The sequence below is a fragment of the Schistocerca americana genome, chromosome 7, assembly GCF_021461395.2.
Source record: "Schistocerca americana isolate TAMUIC-IGC-003095 chromosome 7, iqSchAmer2.1, whole genome shotgun sequence".
NCBI classification, from domain to species: Eukaryota; Metazoa; Arthropoda; class Insecta; order Orthoptera; family Acrididae; genus Schistocerca; species Schistocerca americana.
Window position 1 is genome coordinate 519,091,128 of NC_060125.1, and position 19,017 is coordinate 519,110,144.

At 44.2% G+C, this 19,017-nt stretch overlaps 1 protein-coding gene across 1 annotated transcript in view; it reads left to right on the top strand.

The window, feature by feature from the left end:
* Positions 1–10,821: 10,821 nt before the first annotated feature.
* LOC124623056 (alpha-glucosidase-like) overlaps positions 10,822–19,017 on the top strand; it is a 237,237-nt gene continuing 229,041 nt past the window's right edge. Inside the window, exon 1 of the mRNA XM_047148849.1 lies at positions 10,822–10,872. The gene's annotated coding sequence lies outside the window, so the exon portion shown is untranslated. The remainder of the gene's footprint in view (positions 10,873–19,017) is intronic.

Sequence of the window (19,017 nt, forward strand, 5' to 3'; positions counted from 1 at the left end):
CTGCTGAAATCGACACCACTACAGGCAAGTCTGTTGTAAATTTGGACTGCAATGCAACAAAAGGTGGAGTCGATGCTGTGGATTATATGTGTACATCCTACTCTACACAAAGGGCCACAAGAACATGGCCCTTAGCATTGTTTTTTCGTTATCTGGATATTGCTGGGATAAATTCACAGGTCTTGCTTTTTGCAAACACTCCGGAGGAAAGATTCAGAAGAAGAACCTACCTAACAAACCTGACCTTGGCTCTGATGGACTGCCATTTGAAAGAGAGGGCTCAGCTCTATACTCGACCATGAGATATTCAAGGATTTCTGTCACCTCATCAATCAATTCCTGCCAACAACGATGAGACTGTAAGAAGGTGTGGTGGTAAAAAAATATAAAACTACTGTCACTTGCAATAGCTGCAAAAGATTCGTTTGCAAGCAACATTGTCGCAATGTTGTCACATGTAATGATTGCAGAGCTTCCCTGGAGGAAGAAAGTGTGTGATTCTTGATATGTATTTACTGACTGCCTTATTCTTTATTATTACTACAAAGTTTTTATACATATTACACGTTTTTGTAAAACTTGCTTTAACAATGGTAAACAATCGAATCATATCTGTGGTTATAATTTATTTAGAATTTGTTATTAAAGTAGCGCTTAGGAAATATCCAGGAAATGTATGTCAGATATTCTGTAACAATTTTAATTTTCTCGTGCACCTTGGATATATGTATACAGATCATATTAAAAGTTGCTGTTAAGAATGATGTTATAAACAATAAATAAAATGGCAGTTGGATGGTCCCGATGGGCCACTTGTAGCCTGAAGACAGAGTGCTTGCTATGCCAGCAGCCACTTAACCGTTGCCGGCCCAACAAGGCTACTGTCAAATGCTACTAGGCAACAGGGCCTGCTGCCCGGACAGTGCCCGCCACTCACTGACATTGTGAACGATAATCGTGTGAAGGACTTTGTGTTTCGCCCTCTTGTTAAGCAGTCGCCTTCCGGTTGGTTCGATGTGCAGACACAGTTTGAGAACTGTATTGTGAATGCTCATATGCATGAGGTCACACATTCTTACTTGCCTCACGTCGTTGCACCCTACCACACGCCATCTCGGTGACACCGGTTGCCTCAGCCGCACCAGTTGCTGTGACCATCAAGATTGCTTTCCACCCACTCTTGTAATGGCACCAGCCATTTCTTCCATGCTGGTTTTGGGATCAGCCCCCCCCTTGGCTGTATCGTGACCACCTTCCACCCACTGTTGCAATAGCACTGGTCGTCACACCCGCAACGTACCTGCCTCTGGGCCTGCAGTTGGGACAGATCGTGCTGTCACTTGCACCAGCCGATTCTTCTTTGTGTATTGCTTGTCGCCGCCCCCATGCAGACCTCATGCGACACATTGCTCACCGCTACTGCACTCCTGGCGTCGGGGGCTCCCTCAACTGCCTACACCTGCTTGTGCTACATCAGCATATGTTATCCGGCAGATTTACTAAGCTGCCTGCATTGCAAAAGGACAACTCTAAGACGGTTCACCCTAGTGGACCATCACCTGGATATCCACGAGATCTCGGACGGTGACGTACGTTTCGTCTTTCTGGTGAGCCACCTCCATGACCATCCTGACCTAATCAGTGATCTGCTACTCTCATCGCCCGCTACGCCCAAGTATGTGATGGTGAAAACTTTGCTTATCGAATGCCTTTCTCACCCTCCGGCTGAGTCCACGCACTACATCATCCATGATGAGTACCTCAATGACTGCACACCTCCGCACCTCTGGCGGTGCCACTGATGACCAAGCACTACCTGATGCTGCACTGTGGACTCTGTGGATGGTCAAACTTTCGTCAGACCTACAGCTTCACCTGCAATCACACATCACTGACCCTCTCGAAGTCCACCTATGCATGGCCGATCAAGCCTTTGCAATAATTCATCACTGACACTGCCTGTCACACATGACATCACCTTCGCCTTCAGTTAGCAACCCTGCTTCACAGGTTCCATGCACTGCTGGTAGAGGCCAGCATGCGTACCTCATCAGGTCAGCGACCTGCCAGGAGCTGCCTCCTAGCGGCCAACATGAGGTACTACCTGTGCCCTCCAAAGAGCAGTCAACCTTGCCCGAGCAGCAGCCCAATGCCTCGCCTACAAGCTTACTTGCTTTGCAGGTACCATCCAACCTACGGAGACGCCACATTCAACTGTCACAAGGCTTGTGTGTACCCAAACGACTTCGGCGGGCGCATTTAGGCACCACTTCCCGCCATGATTATCAACGGTGTCTACCTTCTGACGCCGCACCGCTTGCACCAATGGCATGACGCCTCTATGTCACGGACTTGTCATCAGCACACACTTTCTTGTCGACACTGGCTTTGATGTCAGCGTTATCCCGGCCAAGCATGTGGGTGAACATGCTTACCCCTGCTACCCTTGAAATGCTCACAGTGAATCACTCTCATCTGGCATTCCTCGGCTCCATCAAGATGTCACTTCATCTGTCCCTGGACGTGACATTTCCTTGGACCTCCCACGTCACTGACGTGGACGATCCTGTGATTGGGTTGGACTTTCTACACCATTATGAGCTTTCACTGGACTTACAGGCTGCTACGCTCTGCCATTCATCTGGTTCTACCATTCTGTGCTTGAACAAGTGCAGCATGTCTCTGTTCTCCGCATCCTTGGCCATGCTTTCCACATGTGCTTCTCTGCTCGAATATATTACGGCTCGGTGTCTCTGATTTATCGGACGTTTGCAAGCAGATCGACGGACTACGCACTCTCATAATGCACAGTTACACTACCGCATTGCTATTGCCTCCGCTGAATTGGCTCATGCACAGATTACCTTTCGCTGCCTCTTTGCAGAGCCGCTCCTGTCAATGCAGCCTCCCTCTCCTATTGTGTCTTCACTGTGCTTCGCTCCTGTGTCGAGCTGCATCTTTCCTGCTGCCAGTTCCGCATGGACGCAGTTGGGCCTGCAGGACACTCCTGACCCCATTTTGTGGGATCCTTCACATCGCGTTGCCATCGCGCCCAGCCCACCATCACTGTCCCCTGCCGAGGCCTCACCCACATCATTCCAGCCTTTCTCAGAAGCTCATGTTCCTGCTTCGCAGGATCCCTCGCTTTCCGTGGCTACTGCACCAGATGCTCAGCCATCGCCTGCTGCTGACGCTTTGTACACGCCATCCCGGCACACCGAGGTCAGTCAAACTTCGCTACTCGTGCCCCCCCTCTCGCCCCACCGCGTGTGCCTCCCTTCGTGGGTCTCGGCAATCAGCAATGGCACCTGCCACCGAATTCTCACCATGAACAGCCGTCCCATACATCACAAAGCTCATCGTGTTAACGCTTCGAAATTGTTGCGAGCGAAAGAGATAGTTCAGGATTTACTGGCTTTGGGTGTACTCTGACCATCGGACAGCAACTGGTCCTCTCACATCCACCTGGTGCCTATCACGGTTCACTCTGCATGTGCGGCGACTACAGGTGCCGCAATGCTAGGACTATTATAGACAACTATCTGATTCCTCATGTCCAGGATTTCACACAGTTACTGCATGGTTCGTAGTTCTTTTAGGCTGTTAGAAGGTATATCACCAAATTCCAGTGCACCTGCCAGACATTCCGAAAACGATGATCATTACGCCTTTCGCCCTTTTCGATACTGCTTCACGCCATATGGTTTAAAAAATGCTACGCAGACGTGGCAACATTTCATAGATTCGATTTTGCTACCACTTCCTTTCGCTTTTGCCTGTTTGGATGACATACTTATCTTTTCCTCATCTGCAGAGGAACACCAGTTTCACCTTGACTCAGTTCATGTGGCTTTTGTGGCCAGCGGCGTGATTATCAACCACAACAAATCTCAGCTCTGTTCCACATCTGTTACTTCTCTTGGCCATACGGTCTCGGCCAGTGGCCTCTGCCCTACTGATTCACAAATCGCAAACATTCTCTCTCTGCCTCTCCCCAAGGATTATGCACAACTGCGCTGTTTCCTAGGAATGGTGAACTTTAACTGGCGACGTATACCTCGGGCTGCCTCTGGACACTCAGCTCTAACTGACGCCCTCTCCAGTAAAAATACAACGCGAAAGCGTAAACTGGACTGGACTAGGACAATGCTGGACACTTTCGACAATTTGAAATTGGCCATCACTCAGGCTATCACTCTTGCACGCCCCGACCCCAAGGCGCGGATTTCTATCACTACCGATGCTAGCGAGTTGCCGGTAGGTGCCGTCCTCCAACAGCACACTGCAGACTCAACACAGCCGCTCTGTTTCTCCTCAAAAAAGCTAACAAGGAGTCAGTGTAAATGGTCGGCCTTCGACCGTGAGCTCTTTGCGGTTTATGAGGCAGTCAAACATTACAGGAGCGATATTGAAGAACCATCTATTTGGACCATAAACCTCTTGTTGACACGATCCGCAACCTAGCAAAAGATCTCCCACCGCGCCGCTTACGGCACATGGACTTCATTTGCTAACATTCTCTGGACGCCTGTTACATCCGTGGTGCAGAAAACGTAGTTGCTGACTACCTCTCCCACATTTTGATGGTCTCTGCCCTGTTGAACTTAGAGGAACTGGCGCAGCTTCAGGCTAAAGGTGCGGGCACACAATGTCTGCACTCAGATGACAGATCTTCACTTGTCATCAAACCTATTGCCCTGCACAGGTCGTCAACTCCTATCATCTGTGACGTTTCTACTGGTTTGCCCCGCCCCTCGGTGCCTTACCCACACCGGATACGGGCACTGACACGACTCATAACTCAATGTTTCATCTGGCCGGGCGTGTGACACAACTGCCACTTGAGGTCACGCACGTGCATTCCTTGTCAATGGAGCAAGGTGAGTAGAGATGCACAACTGCCTTTAGGACAGCTCGACGTTCCCAGGGGCGTCCTGCACCATGTGCACATTGACATGGTTGGTCCTCCTCCCCTGTCCAAGGGATACAAATACACTACTGGCCATTAAAATTGCTACACCACGACGATGACGTGCTACAGACGCGAAATTTAACCGACAGGAAGAAGATGCTGTGATATGCAAATGATTAGCTTTTCACAGCTTTCACACAAGGTTGTGATGCCTCATGTAAGGAGGAGAAATGCGTACCATCACGTTTCCGACTTTGATAAAGGTCGGATTGTAGCCTATCGCGATTGCGGTTTATCGTACCGAAAAAAATGCTGCTTGCGTTGGTCGAGATCCGATGACTGTTAGCAGAATATGGAATCGGTGGGTTGAAGAGGGCAACACGGAATGCCGTGCTGGATACCAACGGCCTGGTATCCCTAGCAGTCTAGATGACAGGCATCTTATCCGCATGGCTGTAACGGATCGTGCAGGCGCGTCTCGATCCCTGAGTCAACAGGTGGGGACGTTTGCAAGACAACAACTATCTGCACCAACGGTTCGATGACGTTTGCAGCAGCATGGACTATCAGCTCGGAGACCATGACTGCGATTACACTTGACGCTGCATCACAGACAGGAGCGCCTGCAATGGTGTACTCAATGAGGAACCTGGGTGCACGAATGGCAAAACGTCATTTTTTCCGATGAATCCAGGTTCTGTTTACAGCATCATGATGGTCGCATCCGTGTTTGGTGACATCGCCGTGAATGCACATTGGAAGCATGTATTCGTCATCGCCATACTGACGTATGACCCGGCGTGATGGCATGGGGTGCCATTGGTTACACGCCTCGGTCATCTCTTGTTCGCATTGACGGCACTTTGAACAGTGGATGTTACATTTCAGATGTGTTACGATGCGTGGCTCTACCCTTCATTCGATCCCTGCGAAGCCCTACATTTCAGCAGGATAATGCACAACAGCATGTTGCAGATCTTGTACGGGCCTTTCTGGATACAGAAAATGTTCAACTGCTGCCCTGGCCAGCACATTCTCCAGATCTCTCACCAACTAAAAACGTCTGGTCAATGGTGACCTACCAACTAGCTCGTCACAATACGCCAGTCACTACTCTTGATGAACTGTGGCATCGTGTTGAAGTTGCATGGGCAGCTGTACCTGTACACGCCATCCAAGCTCTGTTTGACTCAATCCCCAGGCGTATCAAGGCCGTTATTACGGCCAGAGGTGATTGTTCTGGGTACTGATTTCACAGGCTCTATGCACCCAAATTAGTGAAAATGTAATCACATGTCAGTTCTAGTATAACACATTTGTCCAATGAATACTTGTTTATTATCTGCATTTCTTCTTGGTGTAGCAATTTTAATGGCCAGTAGTGTACGTCCTTTCCATGATCGACTGTGTCACCCGTTGGGTTGGGACTGTATCCCTGGTGGACATTACAGCTGAGACAATCGCTCGCGCCTCATTTAGGCATGGGTGGCTAGATTTGGTTGCCCCCTGTCACTTACCACAGACCAGGGCTGCCAATTCGAGTTGTCGCTTTTCACTTGCCTGTGTGAGTTGTGCAGGGTGGCGAAATTTCACGTGACTGCATATCACCCGCAGGCCAATGGACTAGTGGAGCGATGGCACAGAACGCTAAAAGCTGCACTCATGTGCCACGGCGGGCTTCGATCTGAGGCTCTGCTGTGGGTATTGCTCGGAATCCGCACATGGAGGACCTCAATGCTTCGTTGGCGGTGGTCCTGTACGGTGAACCGCTCGTCCTGCCTGCCGAATTGATCGAGAACACTTCTCCGACAGATGCTACCAACCTTCCAGCCCTCACCGAATGAGTGCGTGCTCACGTGGCCCACCTTTGCCCGTCTCTACCTCGCGCCCACACCACACCACAGATGTTTGTTAGTAAGGATTTGAAATCATGTGATTTCTTCATGTTACGAGATGACTCTGTTCGTGCGCTCTGTACCCTCCATACTCGGGCCCGCACTGCGCATTCCGCCGCGGTCCCCTTCGACATGCCACCGCCTGCGCAGCTGTCTGACGTGCGGGACCCTGACGCCCGAGCCGCTCACTTTGCGCGCCGGACGCTGCCTCCGCCCACCCGCGCTGGGAGGGGGGGGGGGGGCGGGGGGGGAGGAGGAGGAGGCTCTGTGGCGTCTCTGACGCGAAGCTACACTTCTTTGATTATGATCTTTGGTTTTGTCTTCTTGTCTTTGTGTTCTACCACTAAGTTCGACAGCCCTCTTTCTGTATTCGCTTTATTAAGTGACTAAATAAATGTCGTTTCGATCCTAAAAGTGTGTCATTACGGTTCAATGCCACGTAAAAACCACAAATAAGTTCTGCATTTATTACTTACTGTACTGTACACTACATCTACATCTACATACATACTCCGAAATCCACCATACGGTGCGTGGCGGAGGGTACCTCGTACCACAATTAGCATCTTCTCTCCCTGTTCCACTCCCAAACAGAACGAGGGAAAAATGACTGCGTATATGCCTCTGTACGAGCCCTAATCTCTCTTACCTTATCTTTGTGGTCTTTCCGCGAAATGTAAGTTGGCGGCAGTAAAATTGTACTGCAGTCAGCCGCAAATGCTGGTTGTCTAAATTTCCTCAGTAGCGATTCACGAAAAGAACGCCTCCTTTCCTCTAGAGACTCCCACCCGAGTTCCTGAAGCATTTCCGTAACACTCGCATGATGATCAAACCTACCAGTAACAAATCTAGCACCCCGCCTCTGAATTGCTTCTATGTCCTCCCTCAATCTGACCTGATAGGGATCCCAAACGCTCGAGCAGTACTCAAGAATAGGTCGTATTAGTGTTTTATAAGCGTTCTCCTTTACAGATGAACCACATCTTCCCAAAATTCCACCAATGAACCGAAGATGACTATCCGCCTTCTCCACAACTGCCTTTACATGCTTGTCCCACTTCATATTGCTCTGCAATGTTACGCCCAAATATTTAACTGACATGACTGTGTCAAGCGCTACACTACTAATGGAGTATTCAAACATTACAGGATTCTTTTTCCTATTCATCTGCATTTATCTATATTTAGAGTTAGCTGACATTCTGATAGAAAAGGTGTCTGTGCTTCATCTGAGGGTTGTTGCATTACTCTGTGTTTTCTTTTGTGTCTCTCGGTGATTCTATATTACAGGCTTTTTACCGTTGTGAAGGTATTTTCACAGAAACAAAAGTAATTGTGACCCTAAAAAATAAAAAGTGTGAGGCACTCCACATGGATACTAAAATAAATTCCGTTAAATTTCGTTTACGATGAATTGCAGTCATTTAAAGGTTGTCAACTAAGCGTCTAGAGATTACAATTAGGAACAATGTAGAAAACATGCGGAAGGCTAAGCAGAAACTTAGTTTTATTGGCAGAACTGTTAATGATCGTTATAATAGAATAAGAGAAATTACAACTCGCACGAAAAGAATTAGGTCAAGAAGTAGTCTGAAAATGATTCAATAAAGCCTTAGCAAGAAACTTAAGTGTGAGTTGCAGAGTAATCACGTGGATGATCAGAAAAAATCTGAAACGCTTGTAAGGGTGTTGCAGGGAAGGTTGTGCCGAGGAATAATTAATAAGAAAAAAAAAAAATCGATAGGTTGCACCGTTTGCGAGTTATTTAGCATTGACGTTAGCCAATCAGGTCGCTGCAAGTGCAAATCTTTTCACGATATTTTAGTCACAAACTTTTTCCTCTGAATGCGAAAATATTTTGTTGGCGCCCATCTATACAGGGGCAAACGATTACCATAATAAAAGACGAGAAATCAGTGATCGTAGGGCATGATTTAAGTTTTCGTTTTACCAGCGCGCTGCTCGAGAGTGGAACGATAGAGAAGCAGCTTGAGGGTGTGTAACATGTCCTCCGTCCGGCAGTAATGAGCAAATGTAAAAAGTGGTAAAGTCGACTAAACCTGCTAAATAGTATGTAGTGCATAAATTACGGGTTTGCTGCCGGAAGGACACATCACAGAAGTGATAGCATGACGTAATGGATTTACATCCAATCGTCTGAAGATATTGTTTATTTCGTTGAGTACTACTTTGACTTCCTCTAAAAAAAAAAGAAATGTCTATAGCTTACTGATCGATGAGTGTATCAAGCCGTTGGAGCTGATGAATATGCCATTGTTCGATTAGCAGATTGACTGTGGAGCGTATTACTTTCGTCTCCACCTTAAATAGTGGTAGGTGAATTGAAACGGACTTTATATTATAAGATGCAGATTATATTTGTGCTACAATGCTAAAACAGCAAGACGCGATCCGCGATCGGTCTAACCGTTTTCGAACGATGTTCGTCACCCGTCCTGACACACCGATTATAAAACAGAAAATACACAGCAGAAAAACGGAATGTGAGGAATCTTTAGGTGACTACACTAATAGTACACATTTTTGATAACTATGCCCTATTATTGTTCAGAACATTATAAAGTACAAAATTTACCAGTTACACACACCTACGTCTATATTGCTATGCAGAACAAATGAGAGTGTTGTCGGGGAGAGCTCCTTCCCTCAATAAACTTATGCCTGAAACTTCCTGGCAGATTAAAACTGTGTGCCCGACCGAGACTCGAACTCGGGACCTTTGCCTTTCGTGGGCAAGTGCTCTACCAACTGAGCTACCGAAGCACGACTCACGCCATCTACTCACAGCTTTACTTCTGCCAGTACCTCGTCTCCTACCTTCCAAACTTTACAGAAGCTCTCCTGCGCAGGAGTTTAAAACATTTCAAATAAGAACGAGAAAAGGATAAGATTGTAAATTTGAGAATATATATGGTCCAAACGACTTATTGCACATTACAAAAGACACGCAACTGTTATGGGGGTACATCCTGATCTTGAATGTACAACACATAATTACCCCAGAAACATTGGTATGACCTAGAGATAAGGTTCGCAGGAGAGCTTCTGTAAAGTTTGGAAGGTAGGAGACGAGGTACTGGCAGAAGTAAAGCTGTGAGTACCGGCCGTGAGTCGTGCTTCGGTAGCTCAGTTGGTAGAGCACTTGCCCGCGAAAGGCAAAGGTCCCGAGTTCGAGTCTCGGTCGGGCACACAGTTTTAATCTGCCAGGAAGTTTCATATCAACGCACACTCCGCTGCAGAGTGAAAAACTCATTCTGGAAACTTATGCCTTTTTAACAACTGACAGACAGTTTTTTACATATCGGTACAATCATCAGAATTTATTCACGTACATAAATATAGTACTCTTATTGAAGCGTCTAGTTTCACTTTTATCTTACGTTTAGATGGATTCATTTTATTATGATAGTGTTGAGAAACAAAAAACGTCACATTATTTTATTTTTTACCCTTTAGGTGGTTCGATGAATCCTCTGCCAGGCACTTAAGTGTGAATTGCTTAGTAGTCACGTAGATAAAGAAGTTAGACGTGAATTAGGGCAATAAACCGAATTGATCAAATTTACATAATTATTTTGTAACGAACCGCCGGAGGCAACGGTAAACACTGGACACCAATTCGCTAATATGTCGGCTGAAATCCCCTTCCAGCAGACCAAATTTTAGTTTGCCGTGCTCTCCCTACATCACTTGAGCCGAGTTCCAGGATGGAAGTGAAACTGCGCGGTATATTTTCTTCCCAGTCTTTCCTCAATCCGAGTTTGTGCCCCGTCTTTAATGATCGCATCGTCGACGGGCATTTAAAATTCCCTGACATCAGAAACTACGATATTAGACGCTGGACCACCTGTGCAGTCATGTTGCGGCGTGATTGCGTTCCATCGTTGATAAGTTGTTTGGACGTCAGCAGTTGTCAGATACCGGCGTTATCACAGTTATCACGTCAGATTGACAAGTAACGCGCCTCACCCTGCATTCGCCGACCATCTATCGGGACAGTCAGTGCTTCGGACGTCTTCCCTGGTGCTGGTGCTTTCTTTCTCCGTAAGTTCCGCAATTTTACACGTCTTTCATGTTGTTATGTATTGTACGCTACGCAGACTCGCTGCCTTGACTCTTGCGTGAATGTTGAGTAAAAAATTTTAGGCTTATTGATGACCAACAAATGACGCCAAACGGTATGGCAGGAACTGTGTCGCGTTCTACAATACTGCGACTGTTTATGTACAGGGTGGTCCACTGATAGTGACCGGGCCAAATATCTCCCGAAATAAGCATCAAACGAAAAAACTACGAAGTACGAAACTCGTCTAGCTTGAAGGAGGAAACCAGATGGCGCTACGGTTGGCCCGCTAGATGGCACTGCCATAGGTCAAACGGATATCAACTGCGTTTTTTTAAAATAGGAACCCCCATTTTTTATTACATATTCGTGTACTACGTAAAGAAATATGAATGTTTTAGTTGGACCACTTTTTTCGCTTTGTGATAGATGGCGCTGTAATAGTCACAAACGTACATGTACGTGGTATCACGTAACATTCCGCCAGTGCGGACGCTATTTGCTTCGTGATACATTACCAGTGTTAAAATGGACCGTTTACCAATTGCGGAAAAGGTCGATATCGTGTTGATGTGTGGCTAGTGTGATCAAAATGCCCAACGGCCGTGTGCTATGTATGCTGCTCGGTATCCTGGACGACGACATCATCCAAGTGTCCGGACTGTTCGCTGCATAGTTACATTATATTAGGAAACAGGAAGTGTTCAGCCACATGTGAAACGTCAACGACTTCCTGCAACAAATGATGATGCCCAAGTAGGTGTTTTAGCTGCTGTCGCGGCTAATCCGCACATCAGTAGCAGACAAATTGCGCGAGAATAGGGAATCTCAAAAACGTCGATGTTGAGAATGCTACATCAACATCGATTGCACCAGTACCATATTTCTATGCACCAGGAATTGCATGGCGACGACTTTGAACGTCGTGTACAGTTCTGCCACTGGGCACAAGAGAAATTACGAGACGATGACAGATTTTTTTGCACATGTTCTATTTAGCGACGAAGCGTCGTGGATAATATGCACTATTGCGCAATGGAAATCCACGATGGCTGCGACAAGTGGAACATGAGCGACCTTGGCGGGTTAATGTATGGTGCGGTATTATGGGAGGAAGGATAATTGGCCCCCATTTTATCGATGACAATCTAAATGGTGCAATGTATGCTGATTTCCTACGTGATGTTCTACCGATGTTACTACAAGATGTTTCACTGCATGACAGAATGGCGACGGATGCCCGGCACACAGCTCGCGTGCGGTTGAAGCGGTATTGAATAGTATATTTCATGACAGGTGGATTGGTCGTCGAAGCACCATACCATGGCCCGCACGTTCACCGTATCTGACGTTCCCGGATTTCTTTATGTGGGGAAAGTTGAAGGATATTTGCTATCGTGATCCACCGACAACGCCTGACAACATGCGTCAGCGCATTGTCAATGCATGTGCGAACATTACGGAAGGCGGACTACTCGTTGTTGAGTGGAATGTCATTACACGTATTGCCAAATGCATTGAGGTTGACGGACATCATTTTGAGTATTTATTGCATTAATGTGGTATTTACAGGTAATCACGCTGTAACAGCATGCGTTCTCAGAAATGATAAGTTCACAAAGGTACATGTATCACATTGGAACAACCAAAATAAAATGTTCAAACGTACCTACGTGCTGTATTTTAATTTAAAAAGTCTACCTGTTACCAAGTGTTCGTCTAAAATTGTGAGCCGTATGTTTGTGACTATTACAGCGCCATCTATCACAAAGCGAAAAAAGTGGTCCAACTAAAACATTCATATTTCTTTACGTACTACTCGAATATGTATTAAAAATGGGGTTCCTATTTTGAAAAACGCAGTTGATGTCTGTTTGACCTATGGCAGCGCCATCTAGCGGGCTAACCAGAGCGCCATCTGGTTTCCCCCTTCAAGTTAAACAAGTTTCGTTCTTTGTAGATTTTTCGTTTGACGCTTATTTCGTGAGATATTTGGCCCGGTCACGATCAATGGAGCACCCTGTATAATCATTCATTGTGTGTTTCTTCACATGAGTTACTCCGCCTGTTTATTCTTCCCCTTCTACATGAAATGTATTAGTAGCTGCGAATACGAACAACCACAGCTGTATAAGGGAATGATGACAATGAAAATTAATGCCGGATCAGGACTCGAACCTGGAATTCCTGCTTTATGCCAATGGTCGCCTTAATCCCTTTGGCTATCCGTGCACGACTCACAGCTACACCCAAATATCCATATGTCATCGTCCCTGCGTCACAGTCCCTGCTCGCACTCAATTATGTAATCCCCGTGTAGGGGAGGACAATTTAATTGAAAGTCGCTACCTGGTATCGGCTGATAAATACGATATTGCAATCCCTGTGTTGTTAAGATGTACGATGTACATGCATGCAAGTCCGAAGGTCCATTGCATCATTCTTCTTAACAACACAGGCACTGCAATATCGTATTCTTCCCCAGATTTTCATAAATCAACTTATTCATTTTTATTAATCTAACTCGTGTCTTGACAAAGAACTTCGTTGAAATATGACATCGTTACGATGAAAGTAGAGCAACCCAAATGCTTGTCAGTGGGTATTAATCTGCCAGTTTCTGATCGTAAATTTTTTAAATATCTTATTAGCCAGCCGGAGTGGCCGAGCGGTTCTAGGCGCTTTAGTCTGGAACCGCTCGGCCGCTACGGTCGCAGGTTCGAATCCTGCCTCGGGCATGGATGTGTGTGATGTCCTTAGGTTAGTTAGGTTTAAGTAGTTCTAAGTTCTAGGGGACTGATGACCTCAGACGTTAAGTCCCATAGTGCTCAGAACCATTTGAACCAGTTTGAATATCTTATTTGAAACCAGTTTTAAGTAGTAATAAACACATTGATTTCAGTCTGTGTTAACAGAATGCTACAAAAATCCCTTCAGAAATTTTATAAGTTTTTTATACTAATATTAACACAGACTGATCTGAAGATGTTCATTAATTATAGTAATTGATTATCAGATAAAATGTAAAGTGGTCTTGCCTTCGACGTTTGCTATAGCTACTAGCAAATCGAAAGGATTTTTGGAAATTTGTGGTAACTTCTAAGGGACCAAACTGCTGAGGTCATCGGTCCCTAGGCTTACACACTACTTAATGCAACTTAAACTAACTTACGCTAAGGACAACACACGCACACCTATGCCCAAGGGAGGACTCGAAAGCATTTTACTGCCTTTCGTGATGTACAACAATATTCAGCTTATTAAGCACATGACTGCGGACCATTCCATCCGCTGGTCCCAGGTAAAAGAGAATCATAAAAATTCTTTTATGTACTTTGTCGCTGTAGCAGATGATACTCGCACTGATAAATTGGTATTATGCCGTTGCTTTGAATAGTGAGTTATGTATATTTATTAATAATATGGCGCTCGACCATTTAGTAGCCTGCCGCATTGGAAGACTAAACGTCTGCCAGTAATAATGGAATAGCAAGCTATACCGCTTTCTTTGCTTAAAAAACTGGTCAGTTGACCGTCAGTGCCCAATTCATTTTCCTGGAAAGGTGATACACCATCTCATCATGCGTAACCAGAGGTTCTATTTGTCGAACGTTTTAGATCGTTGGAAGATGATGATCCGTGGAGCAGAGAAAGCAAATAGCTGAAATGGCATGGGATGAGGATTGGTGTGATGAGTACATCTCCGCCATACTCAATACGAGATCAGTTCAAAAAATTTGAGAACGTCGTCCACAATTTTTTCTACGTATACCTTTTACTTATTATGCACGATTTCTTTCGAAATACTCTCCTCCACAATTGATGTACTCCTACCATCGCCGTTTCCACTTCCGGAAGCAGTCTTGGTAGGACTCATGCTGGATCGCGCGACGCGCTGTCTGCGAATTTCCTTTATAACTCGTTTATCGTTACAAATGTTTGTCTTTTCAACAGGGTTTTCACCTTTGGAAGTGGAGAGAAGTCCACAGGGGTCAGGTCTGGAGGGTACAGAGGATGAGGCAGCACAGTTATTTCTTTTTTGTGCAACAGTCACGCACCAACAGGGATGAATGTGCGGGTGCGTTATCGTGATGGAAGAGCTATGAATTGTCTCGCCACGTTTCAGCCGTTTCCTTCTTACACTTTCTCGCGGGTGTCGCAACACATCCCGACAGTACTATCGATTAAGAATTTTTCCCTATGGCACGAATTCATGATGAACTAATCCTTCAAAGTCAAAGAAAAGTATTAGCAGAGCTTTGACATTTGACCTGACCTGACGAGCTTTTTTTTGGTCTTGAGGAACCTTTCTCCGACCCATGTGAAGATTGAATCTTGGGCTCAACATCATAACCGTAGGTCCACGTCTCATTATCTTAGATTAGATTAGATTAGATTTACTTTCATTCCAATTGATCCATAGTGAGGAGGTCCTCCAGGATGTGGAACATGTCAGAAAAACAACAATACATGACAAATATTTAAACTAAAACAAATAAGCTAATGTACCATTCCACAGGTCCCAAGTGGAATGATCGTCATTTTTTAATGAACACTAAGAGTCATTTTACAAATACTATTGCACTGAATTTAAAATAAAAAAGTTTTTTATTTATTTATAAGGTAAGAAACATGTAATACAACTACTGTAATACTTATTTACAATGAACACATTACTGCACTGAAATGGTGCAGAAGTTAGATTATACTTACACACACACACACACACACACACACACACACACACACACACACACACACACACAAATTTTCAGTGAACACATTACTGCACTGAAATTGTGCAGAAGATATGTTGTACTTATATACAAATCAGTTGGTTTTCCTCAGAAATTCATCAATGGAGTAGAAGGAGTTGGCCACCAATAAATCCTTTAGGCTTCTCTTAAACTGAATTTCATTGGTTGTTAAGCTTTTTATGGCTGCTGGCAAGTTATTGAAAATGTGTGTTCCTGAATAATGCACACCTTTTTGTACAAGACTAAGTGACTTTAAATCCTTGTGAAGATTATTCTTATTTCTAGTATTGATTCCATGAATTGAGCTATTGGTTTGAAAAAGTGATATATTTTTAATGACAAATTTCATTAAGGAATAAATATATTGGGAAGCTGTAGTTAGTATCCCTAGTTCCCTAAACAGGCTTCTGCAGGATGTTCTTGAGTTCACACCACATATAATTCTTACTGCACGTTTTTGTGCCCGGAAAACTTTAGCTTGGCTTGATGAATTACCCCAGAAAATAATCCCATATGACATTATGGAATGAAAGTAAGCATAGTATGCCAGCTTTTTCATTTTTATATCCCCTATGTCTGACAAAATTCGCATTGCAAATAGAGATTTGTTAAGACGCTTCAGCAGTTCTGTGGTGTGCTCCTCCCAGTTGAATTTATTATCAAGCTGTAATCCCAAGAATTTAACACCGTCCACTTCTTCTATCTTCTTGTCATCATATGTTAGACATATACTCTTGGGACACCCCTTACAAGTTCTGAACTGCATGTAGTGTGTTTTTTCAAAGTTTAGTGACAAAGAATTGGCTAGGAACCAGTGATTAATGTCTACAAATATTTTATTGGCTGATCTTTCTAAGACTACACTTGATTTGCTATTTATTGCAATGTTTGTATCATCAGCAAACAAAACAAACTTGGCATCTGGTAATGTTACTGATGAAAGGTCATTGATATACACAAGAAAAAGTAAGGGCCCCAAAATGGAACCTTGTGGGACCCCACATGTAATTAGTTCCCAGTTGGATGATGCCTGATAGCTTGATACATGTCTCTTTCCTAATAACACCCTTTGTTTCCTGCCAGAGATATAAGATTTGAACCATTTTGCAGCATTTCCTGTTACACTATAATATTCTAGTTTACTTAAAAGGATATTGTGATTTACACAGTCAAATGCCTTTGACAGATCACAAAATATACCAGTTGCCTGCAATTTTTTGTCTAATGAATTAAGTACATTTTCACTGTAAGTGTAGATAGCCTTCTCAATATCAGAACCTTTTAGAAATCCAAACTGTGACTTTGACAGTATGTTATTTGAGATAAGATGGTTATAAAGACGACTGTACATTACTTTTTCGAAAATTTTTGAGAATGCTGGCAACAGTGAAATTGGACGGAAATTTGATGCTATTTCTTTATCTCCCTTCTTAAACAGTGGCTTAAGTTCAGCATATTTCAGCCATTCGGGAAATATTCCACTGATAAACGACTGGTTACACAGATAGCTTAATATGTTACTTAGCTCAGAATCACATTCTTTAATTAACTTTGTTGATATTTCATCATACCCACTAGATGTTTTTGATTTTAAAGATTTTATGATGGACATTATTTCTGTTGGGGTAGTGAGGGTCAAATTCATATTATGGAAGTTACTTGAAATGTCTGGTCTAAGGTAATCCATAGCAGCATCTACCGAACCTGACAACCCCATCTTTTCAGTAACAGTTATAAAATGTTTGTTAAAAAGTTCTGCAACACTATACACATCTGTCACCAATGCATCATTTACTCTTAATGCTATTTGTTCCTCTTCATGTCTGGTTCTACCGGTCTCCTCCTTCACTATATCAGTTATGATTGTCTTAAGGAACCTCTCGTTCTCATTCGCGTCATCCAAAAGCTCTTCACAGATTACGAGGCGAATGTCTATATGGTCTTACTCATGAGCCGTGGGACGAACTTGGTGGCAACACGACGCATTCCAAGATTCTTTGTCAGGATTTCATGACGTGATCCAACTGAAATGTTACATTCTTCTGCAATTTCTCGGACAGACAGCCCTCGATTAGCGCACGCAATTTCGTTGACAGTCCTGACACGAGCGGTGTCGGTAGACGAAAGGCTTAATCTTTAACTTACGTCCGGCGATTTTTAAACCGTGTGAACCATTCGTAACATCGAGTACGGCTTAACCACTCGTCATCATAGACTTCGTACATTATTTGGTGTGTCTCTGTAAAGTTTTCCTTGGGTTTCACCCAAAATTTAATTCAAACGCGTTGCTCCTCTAACTCTTCCATCTCAAAATTGGCAAACTGTGCGACACAACATTCAACTTAAAACAGCACTGAAGAATAACTAAAGCCTAGTTTACACGACGACATTGGGTTGCGCCACTCGTTGCGTGGAATGAGTTGCACGCACGTGGTTTCATATATGACTGTAGACACGGCGACACCAGTATACACTCTAGTTTCGTCGTTTTGTGGGTCCCTGAGTCGTGCCTGAAAAGAAACTTTTGGCAGTTGCACGTCGCACGGTTTGTGATGTAGTGAAAGCTTGTTGTGTGGAATCGCTGCCTAGGAAAAAAATAAGAAACGTGTTTCGATTCGCGACTGGATGAAGAAAAGACGTCAACTCGGTTGCTCAGCATCCTTACTGAAATAATTTATAACGGAAGATCCAAGAAGTTCTTTTAATTATCTTAGATGGTGACGAGAACTGTTCACGTTTCTTCTAAATAGAGTTAGTTATGCGTTAAGGAGTAAAGGTAGGTACTGTAATGCGTGAAGCACTGTCGCCAGAACTGAAATTACATATATTGCGTGGATTGCGATTGAGAACACTTGACATGCTATAAGATACGGTTTTAGTTGGTGATGGCGCTATTTTATTAACACCAATAATTATTGACATTAACAGCAATAATTATTAACATTAGCAACAATAATTAGTCGAGCAGGCCACATTAAGAATGGTTTGCAAACTAGACAGTGACAATATTTCAAAATCCTAACATATGTGAATGGGGAGCACTGCAGCGCCATTTTAAATAGATGAATATTGAATAAAGAATGCAGCTTCTTGAATTTGTATAGTCTTCCCTCCTGTTAACAATATTCCTTAACAAAGAGTTGGCCAACTCGAACAATGGGACTTAAGTCTTGTAGACGAGAGCATTCCACAGCTAGAATTACACTTGCTTGTATTTTTCTTAACTCAGTTGTATATGTGCTCATAACTCCATAAATTTTGCCCTGCAGCTCAGATATTGTCAAACCATCTATGTTATGATTGCACATGACAGTCTCAGCGGCAGCAACATGTTGCTTATTTTTGTAATCAGCATCACTGAAATCCCAC